Below are 13,408 nucleotides of genomic sequence, written 5' to 3' on the forward strand. Positions count from 1 at the left end.
AAGAGAAAGAATTAAATACATTTAAGGTGGGAAGTCAGAACCCCTAGAGAGTAGATAACAGTACCTGAGATGAGTGTGTGTCCTCCAGGCCAGGTGGGGTCAAAGCCAAGAAGTGTATGTCTGGGAGAACATTCCAAGCCAAGAGCACAGCACTAAGGCACAGAAGTGAGAAACGTCATTCTCAGCAACAAGAATGAAAAGCACCCAGGAGTTCAGGATGCACCTAGTAAGTTCATAGTTTTCTTGGACAACGAGGCCATACTTTCCCACTCAGCTCTCCTCCAAATTGTAGCACTAGAGCATGATTCAAAGAATAGCTTCTTCTCCTGGATGTATGTTCTATGTCTATACTTGACCAAAGCATCCTCTAAGGGCTGTGAAAAATGATCTAGACACTAGATTGAACTCAGAAGCTGAGTCTGAGTGAACCAACAGGTACAGAGAAAAACAAAACAAATCAACAAAAACCTTGAATATTCGTCCCTATGCAGAATATTCTGGAGGAGAAAACCTAAAGCTCACCAGATAAATCACCTATATTTCGCTACAAGAGAGGTTTTGATAGATGATCTGAAGAATCAAAGTATAGCCCAGACAGCATACATAGCAGTTCACTGAAATTCTGATTTCTTGGAACCTAGGAAATAACATAAAATTTTAATATTTCACCATTTACTCATATTTTTCAGTTCTGTCATATTCTTTAATTGTTAAAATTAGAGGGAAGAAATTCTTGTTTATAATAATTTGAGTTCTCAAGTTCAGCAATTTCCCTTACTATAAACTGTGATTTTGTCCTTTATCCTAACATTTTGTTTTAGAATCTGCAGATTATCTTAAAAAGAAAAAGCCTTTTAAAATAAAAATTCTCTAAATGCAAATGGATTTTTCTGTTTCTTATACTATGACATTTTTTGCCATAAAAACAAGTGAGCATTGTCCTTAGTGACATGTATGATAGTTCATCCAGCTGCCCAGGTGTTAAATTTAGACATCACAGATTTAAATAATTTAAATTAAATAATTTAAGGAATCTATGATTTATTTTTAAGAGAAAAAACACAGTAATTAAAATCTTGTTAAAGAAAAGGAGAGCTCAAGAGGGAGGAGATATGGGGATATTTGTATATGTATAGCTGATTCACTTTGTTATACAGCAGAAACTAACACACCATTTTAAAGCAATTATACTCCAATAAAGATGTTAAAAAAAAAAAAGAAAAGGAGAAAAAACACATTAGATCTTGCTGACTGAACCAGTATTTTATGACTATCTGCTGAATATTATCAAAATAATTGAAAATGCATTTTCTGGGCATTTTCTATTTAATTATAAATATCTGGTTTTTAAAGATCTGTTACAATAGAAATATAAGAGATTTCACATATGAAAATATGGCATTTTGTCTGAAACGAAACATGATGAAACAATTGTTTTATGAATATATAAAAGCTAATATCAATGGGTCTGTTTCAGACATTGTGCTACACTTTCCACACTCAATTCTCACCCAGTTTCAATGCAACACGACAAGGTGATCATTATAAGCCCAAAAGCACAGATGAAGAAAACAATGCTCAGGAAAGTCGAGTAACTTGCCAAATTCTACAGAACTGGTAGCTTTTTGTCTACCTTCTATGATGAGAATATCAGTGGCCAAGAAATGGCAAGAGAAGAAGAACTTTTAAAATACATGGAATGAGAATTCGGAAACCTAGGACAGAAGTATTCTCATCCCTTAAAGACCTGAATAAGTAATATTCTCACCAACCCCATGAGCTATCTCTATTTGGAAAACAACATATAAACGACTTAAAATCTTTCATCCATTGACAATATACCTCTGGTGTCATTTTTGTGGATGTCTCTGTGGTTACTATTCTATATAACAGATTAAGTAGGTAATGGGTAAACCTGAAAAAAATCTCTTTGAGAAAAAGTTTAAATTTTATTGGAGTAATTTGTTTTTAAAACTTTGTCAAACATAATCGATTTAGAAAATATTTCCTGGTATCAATAAATCATAAAGGCTATTTTAGTCTATCACTTAATTGTTTTTTAAATTAATTTTAGTATAATCAAATAATCAATAAAAATAATCTCAGGATTCATTTTGGTACGTATACTATATTCATAAGTACTTTGTGATGTAAAATTTAAAATATATTACATTTTTAAGTAATATTGAAAGCTAGCAGTTGAAAATACATCGAAAGACTAAGAGAGAAATTAAAGTTCTTAAGTAAGCAAGTTGTTCAAAACCTATTTACATACGTACAGATAACATACACTTTTAATGTTTTTCATGCTGCAGATGGCAGCAACACTTCACATTATCAGCTCTGCTTAGCTACACCAGCAAACTCAAGGAAATACAAATGTCTATTGAATATTCACTTTGTTCTTTCTGTAATTTGGAAAAGAAAATGTGCTGATTTTGTATGCAGGAGGGTGAAATTTGATGTTATTTTTCCTATCAAACAAGAAACAAACCATTATGGTTGCATTATGCCCAACATAAAAGTTCAGTAATTACTATTTTTGATGACAAAATATAACTTCACAATTTCAATCAATTTAGTGAATGTACGTGTTCCTATTTTTCCAAGGAAACTGAGTAACACTGTGTTATCAAATAGTTAATTATAGGCAACCGTAAAGATTAAGCATATAATTAAAAATAGATTCCCACCTCTGATTTGCTATTTCTCACTTAAGAGATCTAAAATTATTCAGAATCATGCAGGAAATCTCTTCACTTTGGTCATGTGTATGTTGCATCTTGATCATCACAGGTAATGTATAGGCAAAGCTGAGGCACATACATGGGGTCAAACCTCTTCCAGAATTGGTGATTCAAGGTCATCAAGCAAGAGGGAGTAGGTCTGATTGTGGATGGGAACATCCCACTATTTCAAAATAGGCTTTTAAGATGATAAAGTCATAGGAACTCAAAAACTGTAATTAATGTTTTATCCAGAATGGTGAGAGGAGGAAGAGCAATAGTAGGAGAAATGCAGTGTAAAATATAGACAAATCAGCTTTATCCTGTATGGGTCATTTTCAGTCCAGCCTGAATGTTCAATGTGGACAGATTTTTAAAAATATCAATTCTCAGGCCTCATTCCAGATCAATTAAATCAAAATCCCTTGGAGTGTCCTTGGGCCACTGCATTCTTTGTTAAAAATATTCCCAGTAATACAAATGCTCAACTAGTGTTGCAAACGATTTCTTATTCAGTGCTGACAAAATAGTATACGATTTATTTTTAAGTCCAGTTCCCAAATTCGGCATTCAAAAACTTCAGTAATCTGGCTCTCATTTACTTACATAAACTTCCCAGTAGCCTATAAGCCCTTTAGAGTACACTCATGTCCCCCTGGGATTCTTGTGCAGATCCCTAGCCTATTGCCCATGTTTCCAAAATACTGAGTGACTGCAAAATCACAACAACAGTGGTGTCATCTATACACTGGTAGAATTCTTTACAGTAGTTTAAAGCACTTCCACATGTATGAATGACCTGAGCAGAACCTCACAAGAAAACAGAGTTTCAATTGTGCACAGTTTGTAGATGACCAGGTACAACCTCCATACATTGAAGTTATAGAAAATGAGACATAGAAAAATGACATTTTTCTACTTCATGTCTACAGGTCAATTTTATAATAGCAGAGTTTACATAAAAGACTATTAATAAATATGTAAAATGCTCAATGATGGTGAAGAGATGAACAAATTATGGTTCACACATCACATGGTATTCTCTTTTCTTAAAATTAGATTGTAATTTAGACAATAGAGAGGATACATAGATATATGGACAGACAGACTAGAAAACGTCTATATTATAGTAGGTAAAGGAAAAGCAAGTTACTTTGCAGAAGCATGCAGAATTATGATCACCTTTTGTAAAATCAAAACTAATTACATGTGGATTGTGGGTATAAAGAGAAGTACAAAAGGTTAAATTGTCTATTTGCTCTAGCAGAAGAAGCATGCAATTATAAAATCCATATAAAATGTTTTTAGATATATGTTTAAAAGCATGACAGGCAGAATATAGGTCTATTCTATAGACTTACGTCTGTTCTAAAACTAATTTGTTTTCTCAACTTCTTTGTACCTAGGGGTCCCCATGTAACTCAGATTTGTCAGTGAAGCATAACTAGAAGTCTCTTAGGGCTTCCAGTAAATTATCTGCTGTTCTGTTAACAAGGGCAAATATGGCTTGTTATTTTTCTGCCCACTTCTTCCTTTTTGGAACATTATATGACGCCTAGAAATATAGCAGCAATCTTAATGAGTCAGCAAGCCAATAGTCTAAGGATGGCAACTCTAATAGAAAGAATATAGGTCTTTAATGATATGATGTAGCTCGTGTACTATCTATCTCCAAAATTCTTAAGTGAGATTATCATTGTGCTTAGGAGATCATTTATTGCTTAAGCCACTAGTATTTAGGTAGACTGTAACATGAAATTGAGAATATTGCTATATGATATATCCATTTAGAAAAAATAAAATATGACTTGAAGTCACACACAAACAGAACTTTAGATATAAAAATAAAACCATGAAATTTTAGAAGACTAAGATTTTCTGCTTTGCAAAACACAACCTAAATTAAGACAAAGGAAAAAGAAGTTGCGACACAAAAGAAGACACAGATAGTGCTTATTTATAATGAGGAAAGAGCTTCTACCAATGTATGGAGACAAATATTTTAAAAGAAAACAGGTCTAACAATGAATATAAAATTCATTAAAAAGGAAATATTAGTGGCCAGTAAAAATACAGTCATGTTCAGATAGTCTATTAAAGAAAGGAATCAGGTTAGAAAAGATTCAAAAGTTAAATTATCCATTGTTATCAATGCTCAAAAAAGCAGCACTTTTTATACACTCTTGGTGAAAGAGTAAATTGATACTAATAAGGAGGAAAATTTGGTATCAAGTGTAAAAAATTTCAAATGTAGATATCAGTTGAGCAAGCAATTTTGTTTTCTTGGAATTTATTCTATAGATATGCTAAATAACTGCAAAAGCTTTCAAAGATATATGTACCATGGTGCTAGTTACAAAACTGTTTTAATATTCACAATAAAATGAGTGGAGATATTCTAAAGGTTCGCCAGTGGTAGATTGGTTAATAAATAATTGTTCACAAAGGGAAGGGAATTTTTCTTTCTTAAAATTACAAAGATTGATCGCCTTTTAGATGGGGGACAGGAGACGGGGGCAGGAGATAGGGAAGGAGGGTGGAAAATATCTACACTATAGAAAGTAAAGGAAAAGTTACTTTGCAGAAGTATGCAGAACTATAATTCATTTTTTTGGTAAAAAAATATATTCTAAATACATATACATTATATAGGATATTCTTTTTTAACTAAGACTTTTATTTATACAAGAAATTTTTTTTGATTATCTGAGACAATTAAAAACAACCAAAATAACTCACACAGTACACCGACGTTCGATTATACAATGATCAAAAATTCTGTAGGGCTGCGCTGTCTGCTGTGGTAGCCACTAGCTACATGGGCCTATTGAAATATTTTAATTAATGAAAATTAAGTAAAATTAAAAATGCAGATCCTCAGTTGCACTATTCACGTTTCAAGTGTTCAATAGCCACATGTAGCTAGTGCCGCTGTATTAGTGCAGATAGAGAACATTTCTACCATGGCAGAGAAAATATATTACAACTCTGTTCCATAGTCATCCAGTCTCTGAAACTGCTGAAACCCTTATCCAGGTGTGACTGGTGAAAACAGTTCTGTCCAGTCCTGTCCATATGTTCCTCATCATTAATTCTGAAGCTTTCTTACCTGTGACCCTCATCCTATGCTGTCTGACCCACAAGGAGTAACTCTTGATATCTTTGCTGATCTGCTCATTACAAAGAATTCTGTCTTTCCATCTGCGATTGCTTGGAGTTTACATTTTAAGTGCAGAATCCTCTTCAACTAGCTCTACACCGACAGCTTTAGAGAGTGAATCTTAGGAGCTTGCATGAAAACCTCTCCTTTCTGGAACTTGGCTGAGTTGTCCTGGGAACATGTGTCCTGCATTTACACAAGTCTGAGGCAGTAAGGTGCCAGACACAGAGCCTAGGGCAAGAACCAAGGTCTTCAGAGTCTGCTTGTTCTTTGGTTCAAACGCCCTTGGGCTGCTGGAATCATTAACTCTTGCAGGAGGCTCAGAGCATCTGCTTCTGATCAACTAGAGGCAGCTTCTACTGAAGTCCTCACTCCGCTCAGGCTGTGACACCCTTTGCAAGCCAGCTGTTCCCCATGTGGCATCTTCCTTACTCCAACCTCACAGGATGGGTCACTCTTTGTCTTAGTTCAGGCTGCTATAACAAAGTGCCTTAGACTAAGTGGCCTATAAACAACAGACATGTATTTCTCACAGTTCCGGAGACTGGACATCTGAGATCAGGGTACCAGCAGGGTTGGTTCTGGTGAGGACCCTCTTCCAGTTTGCAGACTGCTGACTTCTTGCTGTGTCCTCACATGTGGAAAGAGAGTGAGGGACCTCTCTGGAGTCCCTTTTATTTACAAGGGCACTAATCCCATTAATGAAGGCTTCACCCTCATGACCTAATCACCTCCCAAAGGCCCCACCTCCTAATACCATCACATTGGGTGTTGGAATTTCAACATGTCAATTTCGGGGGACACGTTCAGTCCACTGCACTCTTCTACCCAGATGTCCCCTTACTCTGCTGAGGCTCCAACACCACTGCTTTTCTCCCCTCCCTCCATGCATGCCTGTTTTGCTTGGTGTCACCAAATGTCTTTGGGACTGAATTGACTAGAAGGGAAAGGGAAAAGAAAGAGGAAGAGAAAGAGGAAAGGGGATTGTGTCTTTATTTTTAACATCTAATATGTCTCGGCACATACTGAACACTCTTTGTCTATTTCCCCTGGTGCACAGTGTGTCAAGTTGCCTTTTATTTCAGGAACATTCTTGCATGATTTGTCCAGAATAGGATATTCTTAAATTAAAAAATCTGGAAGAATACATTCCAAAATTTTAATAGTGATTACTTCAGAGTTGGGACAGGCATAAGGAGGGAGTAAATTACTATTTTATATATTTCTGAAACGTTTGAACAATAAACCCATTCCATACCTACATACACACACACATACACACATCAACCCCACATACAATGGTTAAAGTGCAAATATCTTTAAAAACAATTATCCAGATTTGCCTCGTAAGGGAACATTTGTGACATTTTTTGAATTCATAGAAAAGCAATTATTAAGGATAAACTTAAGAAAAATAATGTCTTTTTTCTTTATGATTACTTCCAATATTTTCACTTGTGTTCTAAATGAGTCCATCTTTTATGCATATCTATTCCTATTTTTTCAATTGATTTGTTTGTCATAATGTCCAGCCTATAAACATGTACCAGGTTTCCTGGGCTCTATGACACTACCCAACATTTTAAAATTCCAGCCTGTTAATATTCCCCTTTGCATAATTTAGTAGAAGTCAGATTTGACATAGCATCAATGGACATGAGTACTCAACATGGGAAGAATGAATATCCTTTTGTCAAAATACTAAATAGGACAAAATTTACACTCTGAAATCACTTGGTATCTAATTTATCATTAATACACATTATAACCTTTTTTCATTACTAGTTTATTTTCCACTCACATAAGAAATGCAGTCAGAAGATAAATTGGGAAGGGAAGTTCATCTCTTACTGGACTGGCTTTGACGTGTTTATGACACATCAAAGTGAAGAAATTTGGCAGGTATGATCAGGAGAGAGCTTTAGCTCAAAGGTTTAAACTTAGGAATTGAAGCCATGAGTACATGACTTAACCCACTAAAAATATATGGCATGAAAAGAGAAAAGTGTCAAAAGTGGAGGGAAGCCTTCAGACACTATACTTTAAAACTGTGAAGAGGAAGAATTGTCCACAAAGGACAGAGTAGAACTGCCTAGACACTAGCAGGACAGACAACAAAGTATGATGATACAGAAATTAAGAAAGAAGACATTTCTATGAGGTGTGTAGTAATTCACCACATTCAACGCTACAGTGAGTTAAAATGCTACAGCGAGTTAGTTATTTCCTTTGGATTTAGGCTTTCAAATATTTTTAGGCCTTAGAGAAATAGTATTAAATGAATTTTGTTAAGGGTCCTAATTTAGTGCATTTGGGCATGATGAAAAGAAAGATTACAGAAAGTGAGTGAAGAATTTTTTTTTATGTAACAAAACTAACTTGCAATTAATATTAAGAACAAAGATCAGCAATCACAAGGATCTGGAAGAGGATGGCCATGTCAGGTCTTAACTGGGCAGGGAGGATTTTATTATGCTGCAAAATCACTGTAGGAAATTACATAAGAGAAGCTGAAAGAATAATACGCCCAAAACAGGTGGATAAATCTGTTATTCTGCTAAGAGTGAGGTAGTTCTTCCAGAATCAAGAACATAAACATTTGATGAGTCTGAGTTAAAAGGCTGAGCCTCAAATATCATTTTATGGAGTGACATTAAAAGACGAGGAACAATAAAGAATTATGGCTTCCAATTTTTCAGTGAATTGCTCCATACTGTTTACATATAAATCCAGACATCATGGCTCCATGACAGATTTCAGAAAATATACCAGTTTAAGTCAGTAGATCAAATTTTAATTACTTAGAACCTAAGTATACAGTTAGAAAGCAGTTCTGAAGAGACATGCGTCCTGGAGTTTTATATATTGTTTTTATATTAAAATTATGTTAATTGGCCATGCAAAAGGAAAAAAATTATTTCCTCCTGTGTATTCACAACTGCCAATGACAAACTAATTAGTCACCAAATGTTATAAAGTCTATCTTCTTTTTACCTTACTTCTCTCTCTTCATCTCCCTTTCTACTGTCACTATCTTATTTCTGAACCTGCTTACTTACATCCCTGGCACAAACCTCTCCTTCCTATAATCCATTCTCCATATAACTGATAGATTGACTTCTTAAAGCAAGAGTCTCAAAACATCTCTTCCAGTTCAAACAACTAAAAGTGAGAACTGACCTCCCCTTTCACCTAAATCTCTAATAAAATTATAGTAAATGAAGATATTAATGAATAAGACAGAACGAGCAAAAGGCAGGCCAGTACACATGAATGGTCTACAAAGGAGAAAAGCCTTTATCCCAGGGAGGCACCTGGCTCACAGACCACAGTGTCATGCAAGGTGGGACTAGGAAGAAGGTTTAAAAACAGAGTTAATTGAAAGTCTGTCTACTGAAATGCTACACTAGTCAAGTGCCCCACACTGACCTCACCCTAACCTCTCCCTTTTCTCCACACACACTGAGCATAATAGCCCAACATTATACTCCCAGGCATCCAAAATAGTACTCTTAAATAATTTAATTAACTGCATGAGCATAACGTTTCTAATGGTGGTGGAACGGTCTCCAGTGCCACAGAGTAAAGATCTCAAGATCTCCCCATTTTAGCATCCAAAGAGTGGTTTCCCCATCTACTCGCCCTAAAGATAACAAGCACTGTTCACACCTGAGCTTCCAATCCTAGTCCTATAGCTGGGAGAAAGCTAGCAGAGAAACAGGCATACAAGAGCAGAGGGAAATAAGTCACCAGCCTTCTATTCTTAAATATGAATGAACTAAGGACCACCAAATATATGGAGAAACAAAAAATCAAATTAATAAAGAATTACTTACCAAAAAGAAACAAATATAAGCCAAGGAACAGAAGAGAACTCTTATAAACAAAACTCCAGTGTATGTTGAGGAATTTGAAAAATCAATACATCCACTGAAGAACAGCAGGCTGTAAAAACAAATAAAAGAACTCTTGAAAAATAATATATTACTACATTCCTGGGACCCCTGTGACTTAGTATCATGTTCTGAAAAAAATTTTGAATTTTCTATTTAAGAGTTTTTGCTCTCTTTCCAGGAAATATTTATTAGAACTACTAATAAGTAGCATAATTAGTAAATTTTAAATAGTAAACCTTTTCAGTCTCATATGAAGGAAAATAACAGCAATAAAGATATCATTAACCAAAAAGAGAAAAGCTATGCAAAGACATATAGATTATACATAAACCAAGTATATAATCACTTGCTGAAAATTTTGTTTACATTTCCTTAATGAATGTATCATTCATGTGCACTTTGGCACAAAAATTAGGAGCCATATTGCAAAAAGAAAAAGATTTAATTTTTTATGTATTATTTCATAGAACATAAAAGAAAAGAAGAAAATTACAAATGCATAATCCATATAAATAATCCACATAAATAACTGCTAGTTCTTCTCTTAGATTTTAATGTTACTGAAACAAACGCCAAATTCTAACAAATAAGTATATTATAAAAAATTTTCAGCCTACAGGAAATTAATATGTTCTCTCCTTACCCTACAGTTTTTAATAACCATTATAATGAACTATGCAACTATTACATGAGTCAAATTGTATAAAAGCATTATTGTACTTCTTTATATTATAGTTAACATACATTTTCAAAAATTAATACCAAGAATAAAGTATAATAGATAAAAAGTCATGTATTAAATAATTATAAGAAGAGATATGGTGATTAACTGAAATAAATACTATACTACAATGTCTTATGACTATTGTAGGAAGTAAAACAATTTTATCCTTGATATGTACATTGGAGTAGATTAGAGATGCATGTTAGAGTACCTGTTTATGCCAATAAAATTGGGTTCACTATGTACATTCATGAATGCAAAATTTTTTACACGGGTTTATCACTCAATGCTTTATGCCAGTTGTAGCTTCCAGAGAATGCCAAAATGTAAATCTTTTGGCAGGATGGAATACTTCAATGATTCAAACAGCCAATGGGACAGCGGAGAGGGCTGAGGAGGCATCAAGGATCACCACATTGGTGGCAGGTTTTAGTTCCTGCCCTTTATAAATTTGTGAACATTACAAAAACACAAAAACAAAACCAAACAAGCCTGCACATCTATTAGCCTCACAAGGGCTGGAAGCAGTGAAATCTCACTGTTAAAAAGTTAAAACATCATAATGAAGCTTTTCAAGATGAGTTTTGAAGCAAAAAGCATGAAAATATCTAGATTTTACATAATCTTAGGTGATATGCTACATTCAAATTCAGCTATGCTCCAAGCACTTCTACTTCCCTACATTTATTTATACTTGTCCCCCCCAAGCACATTTTCATATTTTTCTGCCTATCCAAACAGGCCTGTCATCTTTTTAATGCCAAAATTGCTTCTGCCTCAAAATTCTTTTCTGATTTTTGTTCAGTTTATATTACTTTCTTCATTCTCTTTGTGTCAAAATATAACGTTATTATGGAAGTTAGCATGTTCTATTGTACATTAGAGGTATTTATCTTCTGTTTATGAGTCATCTTTTTTATTTTTAATTTTTTTCATTTTTTAATTTCTCTTTTTTTATTGAAGTACAGTTGACATACAAGATTACATTAGTTCCAGGAGTGCTACATAGTGATATGACATTTATATACATTACCAATTTATCACCATGATAAGCCTAGTAACCATCTGTCACCATGCAAAGTTATTGCAGTATTATTGACTATATTCCCTATCCTCTGTATTATATCCCTGTGACATATTTATACCTGTAAGTTTGTACCTATTAATCCCCTTAACCTGTTTTTCCCAACCCCCAACCCACTCCTCTCTGGCAACTACCCGTTTATGCTCTGTATCTATGTGTTTGTTTCTGTTTTTCTTTGTGAGTTTGTTTTTAGAGTCTACATATAAGTGAAACCATAGGGTATGTATATTTATAGTCTTAGTATAATAGCTTCTAGGTTCATCAGTGTTGTCCCAAATGGCGAGATTTCTTTTTTTTTATGGCTAATATTCCATTGTATAAATATGCCCTATCTTCTTTATCAATTCATCCATTAATGGACATTTAAGTTGCTTCCATGTCTTGGCTATTGAAAATAGTGCTACAATGAACATAGAGGTGCATATATTTTTTGAATTAGTGTTTTCATTTTATTCAGATAAACATCCAGAAGTAGAACTGTTAGATTGTACAGAAGTTCTATCATTGTTTGAAGAATCTCCATACGCTTTCCATAGGCGCTACACCAATTTACAATCCCACCAACAGTGCATGAGGGATTCATTTTCTCCAAGTCCTCGCCAGCATGTTTTTTCCTGTACTCTTCATAATAACCATTCTAACAGGTGTGAGGTGATATCTCATTGTGGTTTGAACTCGCCTTTCCCCAATGATTAGTGACATTGAGCATCTTTTCATGTATCTGTTGGTCATCTGTATGTATTCCTTGGAAATTCAAGTCCTCTGCTTGTTTTTTAATCAAGATTGTTTGGGGGATTTTTTGATATTGAAATGTGTGAGTTCTTTTTATATTTTGGATATTAACCCCCAATCAGATATATCATTTGCAAGTATCTTTTCCCATTTAATAGGTTGCCTTTTCATTTTGTTGGTTTCCTCCTCTCTGCAAAGGCTTTCTAGTTTGATTTAGTCCCACTTAATTTTGCTCTTGTTGCCCTTGTCTGAGGAGACAGATCAAAAAAATATTACTAAGACTGATGTCAGAGAACATACTGCCGATTTTTTCTTCTAGGAGTTTTATGGTTCCATAAAACTCTTTAATATTTGACTCTTTAATATACATTTTGAGTTGATTTTTGTATATGGTACAAGAAAGTAGTCAACTTTCATTCTTTTGCATGTAGCTATACGGTTTTCCCAAAATTATTTACTGAAGAGACTGTCTTTTCCCCACTGTACATTCTTCAATCCTTTGTTGTAAATTAATTGACCATACAAATATGGGTTTATTTCTGGGCTCTCTATTCTGTTCCATTGATCCACGTGTCTGTTTACTGTGCCAGTACCAAACAGTTTTTGATTAGTATAGCTTTGTAGTATATTTTGAAATCAGGGGCCATGATAACTCTAGCTTTGTTCTTTCTTAACAGTGCTTTGGCTGTTTGGGGTCTTTTGTGGTTTCATACAAATTTTGGTATTATTTGATCCAGTTCCTTGAAAAATTCCATTGGTATTTTGATAGAGATCATGTTGAATCTGTAGAATGCTTTGGGTAGTATGGACATTTTAACAATATCAATTCTTCCAATCCATAAGCATGGTATATCATTGCATTTTCTGTATCATCTTCAGTTTTGTTCATCAGTTTCTTATAGTTTTCAGAGTATAGGTCTCTCATCTCCTTGGTTAAATTTATTTCCAGTATTTTACTCTTTTGGATGAAATCATGAATGGGACTGTTTTCTTAATTTCTCTTTCTCATAGTTTGTTATTAGTGTATAGAAACACAGCAGATTTCTGTATAATGATTTTGTATCCTGAAACTTCACTAATTCATTT

Source organism: Leucopleurus acutus (assembly GCF_964270905.1).
Source record: "Leucopleurus acutus genome assembly, chromosome: 5".
Classification (NCBI taxonomy): Eukaryota; Metazoa; Chordata; class Mammalia; order Artiodactyla; family Delphinidae; genus Leucopleurus; species Leucopleurus acutus.